The sequence below is a fragment of the Passer montanus genome, unplaced genomic scaffold, assembly GCF_014805655.1.
Source record: "Passer montanus isolate IOZ18808 unplaced genomic scaffold, ASM1480565v1 scaffold17, whole genome shotgun sequence".
NCBI lineage: Eukaryota > Metazoa > Chordata > Aves > Passeriformes > Passeridae > Passer > Passer montanus.
The window spans coordinates 8,617,910-8,635,230 of NW_024364270.1; positions in this window are offsets into that span (position 1 = coordinate 8,617,910).

Here is a 17,321-nt window from a genome sequence, read left to right on the forward strand (position 1 = left end):
GCTCCTGTGATGTGGAGTTATGCACAGAACTTGCTAAACTTTCAGCCTTGTCACCCTCAGGGCAGCAGGCAGCAAATGGGGAACAGGGGGCTTTGCTCCCGTGTGGAACTCCGTAAAAACGCGCACACACACACACACACACACACACACACACACACACACACACATTCAAAAGCCCTGAAAACTTTCCCCGGGAGGCTCCAGCCACTTCAGGTCAAGTCGCTCAGCTTAAACTCACGTTAATGAAGGGCAAGCCACAGTTGCCACACCAGTTCTCAATGCATAATAACCTGCCTTTTCAGTACCTCGGTACTTCTTCACAAGGGGTTGAACGAGTACGGGGAAGATGAAGGGGAAAAGACCGCTGTGGCCCCTCTGCTCTCCGTGGACTTTTAAGTAAACGAGCTATTTGCATGAAAGCCTTTACAGACTGAATACACCTTCGAAAATGTGGCCTAGCAGAGAACAAGCGAGGCAGCAACACGAAAGACTGGATTCGTACTAAGCTGTTCCACGACCTTTTTTGTTATTATTCTAAACTGGCTTTGCCAGAAGGGAAGTGAACACACACCATGGTTCCTGTTCATAGCAACCCTCTGGGAATGAGTGATTTGGAGTAAAGCTTCAGAAGGAAAAATCTTTTATTCCTACCCCCCGCCCTCCAATTTGGAGCGGAGCAGGGGAAAGAGGAGCCATTGTGCCCAAAAGGCTGATGCCAGCGGGTGAAAGTCCCAGGGCAGGTGGGAATTCCTGTGCACAGCCCTAGCACACCGTAGCCCTCTCATATCTGTAGTAATTTAACAGCTACATATTAGATGTAAGTAATTCCATTTATTTTTTCCCCTCGCAGGGCAGATTCTTTATGTGGCTGCCCAAAGGAACAGCACAATAGGGAATTGTTTTATCAACCAGGGGCAATGATTAAATAGGAGCCTACCAGAGTAAGAGCTTATCTGAAAAAAGTATTTTTCTAAATTTCCCCTTTCCTCCCTTGTTCAAGAATTCAATTTTCCTGAAGAAAACAAAGCAAAGGCCCGTTTCATGGTTTACCTATTACTGGCAGCTCTAGGAATACCCCACATATTTTCAGTTCAGTCCCACGCCTCCGAATTCTCTGAACTGTAACTACAAAGAGAGGGACCAGAGCCTCTTAGAAGCCTTGTTTGTGTATTCATTCAAATAACACACACACAAAAAATAGAGAACCTGAAATAAAATAACTTTCAGATTTCTTATCCTGCTGCCAGGGCAGGTTTGAAATAGTCAGATTTCAGCATTATGAACATAAGCACACATTAAGTCCATAGAATTCTTTCTTTTTGCTTTGAATCAAGTTATATATGGCACAAAGAGGGAGTTTTCCTATATCCAAAGGACTGGGAAATTTTTTCAGTACTTAAGAGATGTTCAAGGCATATTTGGTATAAAAATCAAATCAATGTAGAACTTCCTAGCAAATAATTAGTATTCAAGTAATTATTTAGATTGGGAAGTTAAAATGAAATAGCTTTATCTACAAAATAATATTCACTTTTAATTATGAAAATAAATGGGAACTCAAAGATATTTGTAGCTGGTTTTATTACTTCTGAAAAGTCATCTCACAATTTTAATTTATTCAAAAATTAAAATACCATGTAAATTGTTCCTCTTCCTCTAGCAAATGCAAAATCAATTTCAACCAAATATATGCAATGTGGGTCCCTCTACACAAGTAAATCAAAATGTTTGTTACATTCATGTAGCTATGCAAAGAGTTATAGAAAGGGCTCCAGCATAATAAGCAGACATTTTCCCCACAACTGAGGGAAAAAGAGGCCTTTCAGTCTATGCACTTTCACAATTAGTCTAACCAAAACCAGGAAAAAAGTATGTGAGTGTATGATAAAGTCTTGCAGAGTAATAAAGGAGAGAATCTTAAGAATGAGGAACATAGCCCCTTCCTAAAAACAAGAGTAAAGGATGTTTAGTACACCATAAAGGAGTGACTACAGGCACTTTCTTCCAATATTCAATTAATCTGTAGAACCCAAAGAGAAGTAACATAGGGGGCAAAAAACCTACTTAGTTTGTAGAAAAACATACAAAACCACATAAAAATGCATGGATATTGCTCTTATTAAAAGAAGGGACTTGAATTTCCATTCCCCAGCACGTAAGCTAGTTTCTGGGTAGGGTAGAATAGTAGCAAAACTTTGCAGAGAGACAGGTTAATTTTGTAGGCAGTGTTGACACAACAGTTCAGTTAGCTTGTCCTTAACCTTCCAAAGTGCCTCAAATTATCTGTATCTGTATGTACACGTCCTTAGTTTTCTTTAAACTGCAGCTCTGATCTTCCAGGAATATTGTACTAACATTCCAGACCAGGGCCCTGGCACTTCCCAGCATGCCACATTGACATAAAAAGCAAAAACCACTCAAGTTTTGGGTATGATCACCTTCTAATCATACTTTCTGCATGCAAAAAGCTAAAAGGTGACTAGCTGGCCACCCACAGGCTCACCAAGTTGTTCTCCATCACAGTATCTTCCCTCTAGGAGAAGTAATTAATGAATTGCAAGCAGTCTGTTTTGCAGGACTCATTTTTTGGAAAAAATACATATGTATGGATCTTGAGATCTTCAGAAAGACATGTCAACAATTCATTCTTGTATTTAAAGTAGAAGGAAAGGGAATTATAAGCACTTGTGTATTACCTGCTGTCTTCCAAAGTAGGTCACTCTGAGTATTTTATTCTTCTCTGCAAAAATACTGCAGCACAGATATGCTTTAAACCCCACTTTTAATTCAGATTTAGAACCCAGCTTTAACCATATCAGTCTATGGTATAGTTTCAAATTACCTTCTTAAATGCCACAAGGAATGGGAACTCTAGTCCTCCTTCTTGCCCTTTCTCACCTCACTTACCCACCGCTCAGCTCCAGTGCTTATCTTAGTCTCCAGGATCTCATCTGATCTCCCTGTAAGCTGATGTAATCTATGCAAATTCAAACCCAGTAAAAAAAAGTTTTGTTTATTCTGCTTTGGCTGATTGCTGAGATGAGTTGACTTACCTCAGGATCAGAAAAGTTCAGTCAGACAGTGTGATTTCCAGAGCTGATTCAAAACCAGGAATACTAAGAGAAAAAAGAGAAGAAACAAAGGAGAACTTGGAAATAGGGGGAAGGAGCAAGACCTCCTTTGGCTGAGTGGTAAGGTAGCTTGGCAGCTTAACCTGTTCTAAGAGGGGGTTCACAAAAAAGGACTTCATCTCATCTAATGGCTCACTGTCTTTAAAAGTGAGGATGTCTTACTACTTTCTCCAGCCAGACTCCTGACCCTTTCCTTGTGCCAAATCTGGTTTTCAACAGGCTTTGTGCTTACACCATTCAACTTTTTAAATGGATGAAAAAGGGACTTGACACAGGAAAGTGAATAAACAGCTTTTTGTGGGCTAGGTAGTTAAATTGGCTTTTTGAGGTATCAGACAATTGGCAGATCTGGTATGTGAGGAGAGAAACAGTACAATGAGTCCAAGAATGTGGGAAGAGAGGTGTGGGAGGAAGATGTCTTGTCTGAGCAGCCCTGAGCAGCTGGATTGGCTCAGCCATATTGTGTAACTTCATTCTGGCTGCAGCAGTGAGCAAAGGAGACAGCAAAAGGTACCTTAGGAATAGGACAATTGCCCATTCCTTGCTCTGTGCATAGGGTGATTCGGGTACCTTGGCTTCCTCATTTTAAACCTCATAAATATTGAGTCTTCTTGAATCAGCCAAATATATGAATGAAAGACACTAGACTAGATGGTCCAGTAGTGTAAGAGGGAATGGTCAATACCCAGACTGTAATCCACTGAAAGTCGGAAAAGTTGGTGATCGCTATTCAGAGAGGTTGAGGTTTGCCCTGCTCAACTTGAGATTCGCATAAGGAACTCAAGAGGACTGGAGGCTGGTAATAAAATGGCAAATCAGGGTCATGTTGATGAGTGTGGAGCAATATTCTCAGAAGGAAATCTAAACAAACCTTTAAATTAACTGTCACATCTTGGAAATGTAATTTATTTGGAACAGTCCATGAAAAGCCTTAAGTTAATGTTCTATACTGTTAAAAGCAAAACTAAACCAAAACAAACAAAAAAGAGAGAGTTAACAATTAATGAGAAAGGAATGCAAAATGAATTGGAAAAGGTTGTTATGCCACTGTAAACTTTCACTCTGTCTACATTTTGAATAACGGAGGTAGCCCACCTGAAGGAGGATATGGAGTACATGGCAGGAGGAGAGATTTGACATACAGAATAGTTTAATATGTGAAAGTAGCGAGATAAGACTCTTGGCTCAGAAGGAATGTGAATATCTGATTAATTTAAAAGAGCTCTATGATAATTTACATCATGAAGAAAATAAACATGAAACAATTATTTCTCACAGTGTAAATATAAGGACCTGCTGAAAGAAAAAATCATAAAGCAAAGTTAAAATAAATACACATAAAAAGATAGCACTTTTAAGTAAACAACTTGAAGATAGAAGTGCTATCTGGCTGCAAATAATGACAGAACTGCCATCAGACTGCAAATTTTGGGAAGGTAAAAGGTAGGAATAGTTAAAAAAGAGAGATTAGGCAAAACCATGGATCTTATGACCAAGAGAAGTCAGAAAAATCACTGTATTCTCTGTATTTTTCACCTCAATCCAGCTGTATCTCAAACCTCTTTTTCTTTCCTTTCCCTACAGCTCACTAGCTACTGGCATGGCCTAAAGTACACTAAACCTCACAGGTTACTTTTGACTTGCATACTGGGTCTATGTGAAGCATCACCTTGGCTGCTCTGCCCTCTTTTAGAGGACTTCCATGTAAAGGTTTTCCTGTGCTTTAATAAAACAGGGAGCAAAACAGTCAGCTTGAGCCCCTGTAAGCAGATTTTTATACTGTGTTGCAGATACAGAAGCAGTTTTTTATATTCCACAAGCCCCAAGTACTCCTAAGCACAGGCAAGAAGAAAACCCCCAGATATGATGTAGTCAAGTTCTTGGTCTGCACAATCACAGTCCATACTTTATCCAGCCCCAAAAAATCTCTTTCTCTCCTTGTTTTCATTAGGTGCTGAGACAGTGTCCTGTGACTGGATTTACCATTTTTCCATTCTCAAACTCTACTCCCTTACATATTCCTATTCTTTCTGTAATGGTGTAAATTTTTGTCAGTTAGGTACTTGAAGAGTCTGCAATAAAAGGCTGAAGGAAATTAAGTGAGCAGAATATCCTTCTGTCTGTAGTGGGGTTTGTTACATATAATGGTCCAAATAAGCTTTCAGCTCTAAATCTTTGAATCACTGATTACCTGATGCTGGGAGTAAAAAAGCCTACCTGATATTTGCCATGCTTTTGCATTCTTCTCTAAACATGTGCTGGTGCCCACCTATCAGAGACAGGACATGATGCCAGCAAGGTACTTGAGATTATCTCCTAGAGCAGATTTTCTGTTAATGATTGGATGTAACATGAAAATTATTTCTCCTTTTGTCCTTTCTCCAGCTCTCCTTTTTCCTGACTGTCAATTTGATAAAAATGTGTTAAGAGACATCAGCTAAATTCTCAGCTCCTACGGATTTGCACGTTTATCTTGGAAACAGCAGTCAGGGTTAAATGATTTACCTATAACTGTATTTTGGTTTTTAATCCTCCTGTGAAGTACATTACACTATTACTTGTCATAATAGTTTTTGCAGCATGTTGCAATAGAATTTTTTGGCTGTATTCTTTGGTGTTAACTGTCTGACTTGTGGCATCTCAGTCAAATAGAGCAGTTTAGATGAACTGCTGTTTTCCAAGCTGCTGGGTCAGCAAAGCTTGGTGACCAAGATTTGATTTTATCACCAAACCTAAAACTAATCTGAGTACACTTCCAACAGCCCTAGCTAGAACTGTATCCATTGAGAAAGTTATGTTGAAAACATACTGGCTACATCAAAGAAACTTTCTATGCCTGGAAGGTTGTAGAACTTGAAGAGACACAAAATATTTTTCTTTCAGAATTGTGACAAAAATACTTTCCTGATACAAATATAGTGTAGGGTTTTGAATATCTTTAATAAAGCTTTTACTATATAAAAAATATTTTTTCTTTCAATAGATGTATGCTAAATTTGCATAATGTGCTATAACCTACTGAAAAAGCCACTTATGCTGCCTACATCCAAAGATAATCAGTATGAGTTCTTGCAGCACTAGAGGAAATATGATCACAGGATTTGTAGATAAGCAAACTTTAAGAAGGACTAGGACCCCCTATCAACCAGACAGCCTCCAAGATAAGGCGTCTTCACAACCCGTGTATAAAATTTACTTCTCTTCTTGAAAGATATATTTTTAAATTGCTTCTTATCATTGCCACTGGAATTAACGATAAACTGTTGACACGTTCATGGTCAGATATGATTCCTTAAATACACACATACACAGAGGAAACATTTTTCTTGTGGCTGTGTTGCAAAAGCTTTTGCTCAATTGAGCTGGATCCATTGATTCATTATTTAACTTTAGGTCATTATTTAATCTTTCACAAGAGGAACTAATTTTTAGGTAATTTAAGTAGATTTTACAGTATTTAAAGGAACCGACCCTTTCAATTGAAAATTATTTTCAGAAAGAAACAAGCTTCTGAGTGTGCTTATCTATTGAAAGAGACCATCTTTTAGAGACAAACATCTGAAACAAATGTCCCCTGGGGGTGTACACTATTCCAGTCATTACAGAGGGAGTTCTTATTTAATACCAGTCCCTGGGATCCTGTCAGTACCTGCACCCATTAAGCCTATCACTTTGCAACTTTACACCAAAATCCTTGATATTGTTTTCCTGTGTAAGCTTCCAGCATGCCTGTTCTCGTCTTCCTGCTCAGAGAGACAGAGATCTCCACAAGTCGTCTCTCCAATGGGAGACACACATTAAAACATGAGCCCTCTTCCTTTGCTAGATTCCAGCCATGCATGAAAAATACTCAAACCCTACTGAAATGGTAGAATTAATCCATCCATCCAGCCTGTTTTTCAGAGGAACAGAAACAAATTTTTGTACTCCACTCATCTTTTCTCATCTAGGAAAGCATGGAAACATCACTGAAAATTCCACAGTGGCAAAATACTGCTCTTCCCTAATCTCATACTGGCACTATAACAGTTCATTAATTACTTTTAAAGGTGATAAGGCATCATGAAGTAGAAGGAATCTTCTAATACACAACATATGATAAATTCTAGGCTGAAGCAGCTTCTAAATATATCTCTCACTCCTTTTCTAATAATAAAATCCAAAAACCAGCAGGGTAGGAATCTGCATATGATGTAATACTTGGAGACAATTAAATTCATATTTTTGTGTGTTTTAGTTGAAGCATTTTCATTAAAATCACCGGGGTTTTGCCAGATCAAGGTCTTGCACAAATGACCAACTGCAAAGTGTTAGGAAAAACTGATGTCTGGGGCATTGAATCACAAGTAGATTGTCTCTGTTAGAAGTAAATAAAAGAAAAACAAATGAAAATTTCTTGAAATGGTTCGTTAATTCCTATACAAAAGAAGTTCTTACTTTTATCCTAACTAGAAAGCAGTTTTATTACACAGAACATTAACTTAAGAAAAAAACTGGTGTTGACTTCAGAATGAGACAATTAAAAACAATTTGAGATAAAAACCAACAAAAAGTATATTAAGCTTACTCTCCCAATGGGGAAAACATTTTATAGAGCATTTTCTAGCATCTTTGTCTATTTCAAGTCCAATGATACAATCAAAACTGAGTCCTTGAGAAATATGCTTTTTCACAGATTTAACTTTAGTTCCAGTAAGGAACCTAGGTCTCTAATCACAGTTTTAGGTGGATTTCAGATGCCTGAATGTTTCTGACACACATGCCAAAGATGGCATTTTAGATGAACTGTAATCAGAAATATTTAAAAAGGGCAGAAAACCACGTGGGCTGCATGTTTGCATCTGACAGAGCAACACAAAGCAGGAGAATGAGACAGTTTACACAGCAGAGGTGCACATGCCAAGGCATATGTCTTCTCCCGAAGATATTCTCCTGTGTTGGACTGGAGTATAATGCCTCACAGTGAAGGATACTTGCTCCTGTGAAACTTTTCTGTGCCTCTTGGTCAAGTACATGATTTTTTAACTGCTAAATTGTTAATTATTACTTCAGCAAGATTATTCCCTGAGGCCCAGGCACCCAAACTCAAGAAAATAAAAGGAATGTACTCCACTGGCTTCCTCTCTGTTCTGCTAGCTGATGGTATCCTAATTCCTGAAACAGTATAAAGGAAACAGAGTAATTATTTAGTAAATATTTAGTAAAAGGCATAAAGACTTTTGACTTAGTATTGACTCAGTCCAAATCCACAAAGTTGTTTAGATAATTAACTCCCGCTGATGTTACTATGTATGGATACTACTACTATTTAAGCCTAGTTCCCATGCTAAAAGATGTAGGACTGGAAAGAAGCCAGGCAGTCCCTGACTGTGACGGTGACTTTATTGTGCAGGCTTGTGTGATGGCTTCAAGGCCTTACGCCAAAAGGACCTAGTTGGTCGGGAGCATAAACCTATGACCAGGACTACTGTAAAATCAACTGTATAATCACAAAGATTATGATCTGGAAAGAAACTGCTGCTATTGAATTTTATATTCAAAAGGGCATATTCTGCATTGCAAATATGGATGATAGCTAGTAGTAATGTGTTGTGAAAGGGAGAAATGGAATGGTTGCTATGCATGACAGAGAAATGCAGTATTCTCTTCTTGCTTCAATTACTGTTAGAAATACACACAGTCTCACCCTGGTACCAGGGCTGTAGGCTATCTTGTGATGATGCTGGCATCTGCACACAGTAAGGATTTCAAAACACAACTGTCCTATCACACCAAAAGATAGTGAGCAGGATCACCCAGTACAAGCTATCAGATGAAATCAGTATTATATCAAAACTAAATGTTATAAACAAATGTGTATATAGTAGCCAATTCCTCATCTCTAGGTGTGCTGGTGTTGGCTGGGATAGGGATAATTTTCTTCAGAGAAAGAATTTTCTTCACAGGCTGGTATGGAGCTGTTTTGGATTTGTGTTGAGTACAGGGTGAATAATACAGGCATGTTACTGTTGAGCAGAGCTTAGGTAGAACCAAGGCCTTTTCTGCTTTCTGTACTGCTATGTTAGGGAGGAATTTGGGGATGCATGGGAAATTGGAAGGAAACACAGCCAGGGCAAGTGACCCCAATTAACCAAAGGGTTATTCCAGACCATGTATTAAGGCATATAAAGTGGAGGGAAGAAGAGGGACATTTGGAGTGATGATCTTCATCTCCTCAAGTCACTGTTATGGGTGATGGGGCCCTGCTCTCCTGGGAAGGGTTGAACACCTGCCTGCCCATGGGAAGCAGTGAATGAAATTCTTGTTTTGCTTTGCTTGCATGTGTGACTTTTGCTTTCCCTATTAAGCTGTCTTTATCACAATCCATGAGTTTCCTAGCATTTTCCCTTCTGATTCTCTCCCTGCTCCCAATAGTAGGGGAGTGGGTGAAGGGCTGGATGGGGCTTGGCTGCTGTCTGGGTTTAAAGCATGTCACCAGGTTCCTGAGAAACTTTGTTGAGTGGTAAACTGTCACTGTTGTCCTGTACTTAACACACCTCAAGTACTGTGTTTAGTTTTGGGCCTCTCACTACCAAAAGACATTGAGATGCTGCAGCATGTTGAGAGAAGGAGAATCAAGCTGATGAAGGATCTGGAGCACAAGTCTTATAAGAACCCCCTGAGGGAGCCGGGGCTGTTTAGCCTTCAGAAAATAATACTCATTTCTCTCTACAACCACCTAAAAGGAAGCTGTAGCCATGTGAGTGTCAGCCTCTTCTCTGAGGTAACAAGTATCAGGATGAGAGGAAACGGCCTCAAGTTGTGCCATGGAAGGTTTAGGCTGGATATTAGCAAAAGATTTCTTCATGGAAAGGGTTGTCAAGCATTGAAATATGTTGCCCAGGGAAGTAATGGAGTCTCCATCCCTGGGGGTATTCAAAAGATGTGTGGATACGGGACATGGCTTAGTGGCTGACATGGCTTAGTGGCAGTGCTAAGCTGGTAGGTGGACTTGATGTCTTGACTTGATGACTTGAAGACTTTCCAACCTAAAAGATTCCATGGTTCCAGTAAAAGTTGAATCTCTGAAGTGAGGCATTTCTCTGTGATGGACAGCCCCGTTGTGAAGCTTTAGACTGTAGGGAGTTACTGCTGTCTGATGGACCTGTGTAAACCTGCCAGAGGCCATACACCATGTCTGCTTATTTTTTAACTCCTTCACACCTTCTAAATCCCCTTAGGTATATAGGGGTGGTCTCTAACATTATTTTTTCTGCATTAAGACCTCAGCTGGCTATTCACACAGCAAAGGGGTCTTATCTATGTAAATAAACCTTTTTCTTTTCATGATATTCACTGAAATAGGGTCAGAGATGTTCACTTCCCATGTTTTACCTTACTCCTAAAGATATAGCCCTATGGAGAGAGATCATTGTAGCTACATGAGTACAAAGGTACCATTTACCTCTTAGCCCTAACAGTGAATGTCAAGCTGTCTCATCAGTTAACATAATACAGCTGGACCGCTTGTTTATCCAAGGGAGACTGGTGACAATGAGGAGAAAAGCTGGAAGAAACTGAAGTTTGTGTCTGCACTAAGTATTTATTCCTGATTTTGAAGAATTTTAGTTTTACCTAAATCAACAGTATAAAATGCTACAGGATACCTTCAGGTCAGTATAGTGCTCATCAAACCTGCTTGTAATCTTTGACTGCTGAATATTTTCAGTTGAAACCCAAAGTATTCCATAGGTATCTCAATTAAAATCAAGAGTTGGAAGTCAGGCCTCACTGTTTAAATCAACAATCCATCCTCCCCTTGCTATGTGTACATGAAATTTACAGATACAGACAAGCTTAAGTTTAAGCATTTGAGTCATGCTGCTCATCTTCTTAAAATTAGGCATGTATGGAGGTGTTTTCAGGATTGGGGCTACATCATCGGGTGATTAGAAAACAGTCCCCTCTGGGTCTCAATTAAACATGGCTCCAGCAGCACAAATCAATGCACTGGGATAGTGAATTGAAGCTGAGATCATGTCTACAGCGCAAGGCATGGCTGACATCAGCGTGTTAATCTGGGGTGTGAGCGCTCTGTGCTCGCTGAATCCCTTCACTTACCTGCAGTTACAGCAGTGCAACTGTTCTCTTGCCAGTGTAACATATTTCTGCTGGGAGGGAGCAGGGGGAGAGAGGAGTGAGTGCACCAAGGCTTGATGCCATTATGATACGGATGGTGATCACAGATGTGGAACTGCTGTCAGGACATATATCCAGGAGGATGCACTGCTCTGGATGGCTTTGATAAGGGATAAACACTGCAGCTCTTCAGCATTGCCTGATTGCCTTAACAGCACAATCTAGGCTGCTGTAGGCTGCCGCAGATGACAAACTTTTCTTTCTAGAGCAGTGTATATTTATAAGCTGCATTCTAGTTTAGACATGGTTATAGTTAATTCATGTTTATGAAGCACTGAAATTGAAAGGTGTTATGCAAATGCAAAATATTCTTCAGATGCAAAGCCTCTTTTTATTTTTCAGAAGGGGTGCTTTCTTAGTCAGTGATGTTTTTGCTTACGTTGTAAATGATTGGTTGCCTGTGTTTGCTGTAACATGTATTCTTATTACCACTTTGTTTGTCTTTATTGGGATGTCTGCTTTTCAATCTCCAAGGAATTTCTTAAATACTATGCATGCAAATTTCAGTTCACAGATGTGCAAATTACATAAAAGGTTTCCATCCCTCTTAGGTAAAAAAAACCTGGAAGTTGCAGAAGTGGTATATACTTGGTATGTGCGTACTGGCACAGTTCTGAAACCACAGTTCTTTGAATCCATATTTTGTTTCTGACTATCACTCCTAAATTCAGAACAATTAGATGTAACGATTTCTAAATTATTTGCTCATAAATGGTCAAGCAACAAACCTTATATATTAAGAATCAATTTAAGACTGGTGCTTTGGCCCTGCTTAATGAAATTTTCTGAAGAAGAAAATTAACCAACAAACTGAAAAGGAAAAAAAAACACTTCTAAGTGATTCTTTGTATTTTCTTATGTTGCAGTGGAAGAACTGTGGAAGGATGTCCTTGACTCTTTGAGGCTACCTTTATTTAAAAAAAAAAGAAAAGAAAAATAATAAAAAAGATAATAAAAAGGAAAGGCTACTGGTTGTTTGGAAATCTCTTAAGGACTTCTGGGGAAGAGCTCTTATGTTATCAAGTTGAAGGTCTCAGCATATTCACTGTGATTTACGGTACTAATAATATATTGCCTCTTTACTGTGCACAGAGGAAATATTCCTCAGTATTTTTATTTCAAAATCTCTTAATGGCTGTGTGATTTTAAATAATTAGTTAGAGTAAATTCTCTTTTGGGTAGGACGAAAAAGCACAATTCTTTGAGAAATTTGTGAAGGAGGCAGGAGAGATGATTTCAAAAGTTTCAGAGTGTGGAGTCCAATTCTTATTTATATGGCATAATTGAACCAGAGTAATGTAACAGTGCATACTTATGTCTTCTGTTATCATGTTCCATAGAATGCTGAAGAATAATTGCTGACAAAAACTGAATATTATGGGACAAACCCTCTGAAACCAATTTCATTTTGCTCTTTCAGGAATTGTCAGTAGTCATTGTTATGAGTCCAAGACTAACAGTATTAAGAAAATAATCTTGCAATTTTTAACTATTTCATTATTGTAACACAAAATTTCAAAGCGTGATCACTCTAATGAACAGTGGATTACATGAATATTCAATACTCAACAAAGTTATATCAGGCTTTTCACCCATGTCTCTTGTATATATTATACCCTGGAATCTAAATGAAAATATTCATAGCTCACTGGAGAGAAATGAAAAAATGATTAAATTAGGTATTTGGGGAAAATGTGTAATCAGAGAAATGAGAAAGATTCAGTCTAGCCTGGGAATGAGTTGCTGAAAAGTGAGAGTAAGGAGGAGGTACCCGAAGCATAGCTCCCATGACACACTGTGGTGGCACTTCTAACTGCACTATTTGCTTTCTCATATAAAAGGATTTTAGTAAAAGGGAAAAAATTTAAAAGGAAATGGACATTAGGAGTAAGAGTGAATATTGTTTTCTTATGGCCTTTTTTATCCAAACTGACTTCTATTAAACAATTTCCAACTGGTTATACATATATGTGTGTGTGTATGTCCTAAAATTTTGCATTTTCAGTTGTTTTAACTGCTGGTGTGTTGGTGCATACATGTTGTGTTTACTTTATAGTAATGTAACTATAGAATCTATTTTTTCATGAGAAGGGTTAGAGAATCCCAAAGTTCTGGAAATGTAATGGCAGTGCTTTAATGGGGAAAAAATTAAAAGAGAAATGATACTTCAAATTATTCTGTTGAAATGATACTTTTAAGCTTTTCATGATTTGAAGATCATGATTCCCTGGGGTATTGAGCTGGTGTTGCTGTTTGAAACTCCAAAGCATCAAAAAAAGCTCTGCCATGCATGTATACCTCATATGGAGAAGCTGCACAGAATGCTACTTTCATGGTTTTAGACCCCAGAACTTCAAAACCCAAAGGATGAGCTCACTGGATATCCAGGAAGTTTCTACAGATTTGTGGCTCCTTAAAATGTGGCAGAAATTTGTTGCATATTAAGAAATTCTTCTGATTCAGACAATAATGTAGTCGCTTATGTGTTTGGGTTTCTGTATCAGTAAGCTCTTTGGTACTATTCAGTAAACTTCTCAAGGATTCCTGGAAGTGCACAACCTCACAAATCTAAAAGATTGAGTCCTAGAATGACTAAAGGAGATTAGCTTTGAAGTAGAGAGGATGCTCAATGTTTTACTTACTAAAAATTATCTGATGTGTAAAGCACCATCTGCCTTTTACTTTTGAATTCTTTTCTGATATCCTTTGCAGCAGAGGAGGTCTCCAAGACTTTCAGCAGTTGAACACACCATCAAGTTTTGAGCATCACTGTGCTGACCAAACACATAAAACCCCCTTGACTTATTTTTAAGGTCAGGAAAAGACATGCTGAGAATTCACATTGTCTGGGAAATTCTGCTGCAGTGTCTGACTACATTCATGATTTAAATGTGCTTTGAATTCCCTTGCCTGTCTGTCCTGTTGCTTTCCTTGATCTTGTCCCTTGGCCTGACATGATAGAAATTAATTTGAATCAGTTTTCTGCCCAGCATGTTAACCTAAACTGCTGATAGCCAAACTGTTGTAGGGACAAAGCAGGTTAATCACCATAACTAAAATAAACTTTAAGATTCTGAGCGTCTTTAGCCAGTTTGCCGTATGAAACACTTTCTCAGTGACCACCCGCAGAATGATTGCCCTTGGAGTTTTCATACTTATATAACTACTGCTAAGTTTAGCTAAAAAAATTTAAAAGAAAAATTAAAAAATTCTGAGACATAAATATATTTAATGGCAAGATTGAGAATCTTGAATTTTCTTCCATGCTTTTTGTGATTATTTCTATTCCAAAGACATAAGACTGGTAATGCTATACTGAGAGTTCCTTATTATAATCCCCAGTACCCTCTACTGCAGGAACATGAGCAGAATGGTACTCTCCTTTTGTTTGGTGATTACAGCTTTTGTGTTCGGTGTTATCCATATGCTATGATGGTAGTTTTATGACAAAGTAAATAGAGGTTAATATATCTGTTCTTCCATGAATCTGCCATTTACCTGATTGTTTCGTTATCTTCAGTGCCTCACAGTTGTGAATTGACCTGATTTATAGGCCTGGACAGGCTGTCTAAATCACATGCTGAGAGCAAGCAAAGATAAACTGAGCTTCCGAAATTGACTTGCACTAATGAATAGTTATAAATATTTTCTTTAGACAAGAATATTTAAAAATAAAAGGGAGAGAGAGACAGATCTGCAAAGAGGTTGGCTTTTTTCCTTATAACAGCTTCTCTTCTGTACTGGGAGAAATGTGATATGAAGATGACTTGAAGTTGAGGCGATTTAGGAAATTAACAGTTGAAAGGGTTAAATTTATTATTATACCATTCTTTGTGAAGCAGTACAAGGTATAGATGTAGGAAAGAGCCAGAAAAAGTAAGTAAAGGAGTATCTGAGAAGCAGATGACAGCTGAGTTCTACTGAAAAAAATATAATTGTCCAAGCTCAATTGAGCCTGATCCAGGGAACTTGAAGATAATACATCCAGAACATAAAACGTGGTAAGAAAGCAAAGAAGATTTTCAACACTGAAGTTTCTGCCTTGTCAGTTTCCAAGAAAAAGAAAATGGAAACAGACCAATGGCAAAAAAAATATGGTTCAAAACATACCATATATTTGTCCCTTTCAAATCACTAGGAAATACTACCTCTGAAAAAAAAACCCTAAAAAAAAAAAAAAAAAGAAAACCAAAAAGGCAGCAATTAAGCGATCACAGGTTTTAATGGCAGGAAAAAATGGCAATTAGTCTCTTCCTGAGGAAAAAAAAAATCATTCCTTTAAATTCCAGTTACATAAGAATATGGGTAATTAGGCTATTGAAGAACTCTGTGACAGAAAGTGGGCACTAGAAAATATCTATGAAATATGATTCTCATTCATAGAGCTTTCTGAACTATTGAACACCCACAGAGCAAAATTAGCTGCAGATTGGTCTTTCTAGATCATGGAAATAATAGAAAATAGGACTAGAGGGAAGTGTGAGTGTCTACCTCATCTAACCTGGGTTCTCAGGCATATGAATGATACCTGAAACTTTCTGGTAGACTAGCACAGCCCGTAAAATGTGATACATATGTTTTGGGGGTTTAGGGGTTTTGTTTATTTTTATTTTCTCTCTCAGTAGTACAGAAGGATGTGTTCCCAACTGTATGCAAAAATCCGTGTTATTAAAACATCTAATATCACCCCAGTGCACTCTATTTCACTTCTTGTGTATTTATTTCAGCATAAACCAAAGCAACAATTGAATTTAAATTTTGTTGTGCTGTAAAAGTTGTTTCAGGGAAGAAAAAATTCAGTTGATTAAACTTTTCTCACCAGGTGCTCCTTGTGGCAGGATTTCGAAAATTTTGGGTATTCCTGCGACACCTATTCAGTCGCAGAGGGTAGGGGAGAAAACAACACCGATCTCTGCTCTTTGCATTTTAGAGGAACGTTTCTGCGGTTAAGGGAACATCCAGGACAGAAGAATCTACTCACAGCGTGTGTTCCTGCTGCGTGTGACACGTGTATCTGTCCTTAAATGCATTCAGAGAGACAGAAATGTTCTGCATTGTATCTGTATTTGTATTCAACATATGGAGCATTCGTCTGTATCTGAGCAGAGAAAAACAAAAAAAAAACCCAACAACCTCACAGCAAAAGCAGTAACGCGATGGAGGCTGACGCCAGTCTTGAGCTTTACGTTTTTATACTCACACGTTGGAGGTTACCCTGCCCTCACCTTCGAGTCATTTTTCTGGGCTTTACGGCTCAGCAGCTGAGAGGCAGAAAGAGAGCCCCGCAGGTGGGGGCAGCCGGGCAGGCACGGAGGGCAGGGCAGGCGGAGCGGAGCCGGGACCCCGCGCCCCGCCCGGGGCAGACGCGCCCGTCCCGCCGCCGCCCTGCCTCCGCCTGGGGTCCCGGCGTGTCCCGCTCCCTCCGACCTCGGGCTGCTCTGCGCTAGTCCTTGAGGAAGGATACCTAGTGGAAAAATCAACAGGGAGAAGTACATCCCGAGAGATATGTCTCTGAGGAACGCTCTCTCTCTTGAAACCGCAGCGGGTGGCTGTGGCAAGCGCTCTTCAGAAGTAATAGGGGAGTCTCGCCTGGTCGGGTCTCAATTTTTTGCGCATCTATGAAACACTCTATCAAGTGGCTTTTCCCGTTATCTTGCTGCATCTCTCACACATTTAGACTTCTCTTTTTGTTTCTTTCCCTTTTTTCCTGCTACCCGTGCCCGATGCAACACTCCTGCCCATGGCCGGGGTTATATTCCTGCCGTGCCCCATGTCAGGCATTCCCTGCCCATCCCCGGTTTAACATCCCTGCCGTCCCCGGTGCGCGGTTCCTTCCCTTGCTGTAGGCAAAGGTTCTACAGATGAAAGAAAAAGGGCGTCAACCGCACGAGGACGGCGGCGCGGTCGCTCCCCACCCCGGCCCCGCGCTGGGGACGGAGCACCTGCGGAAACTTTTTTTTTTTTTAATAATGACAGTAATAAAAAAATCCCAGGATAGTTTCCCTTGGGGAA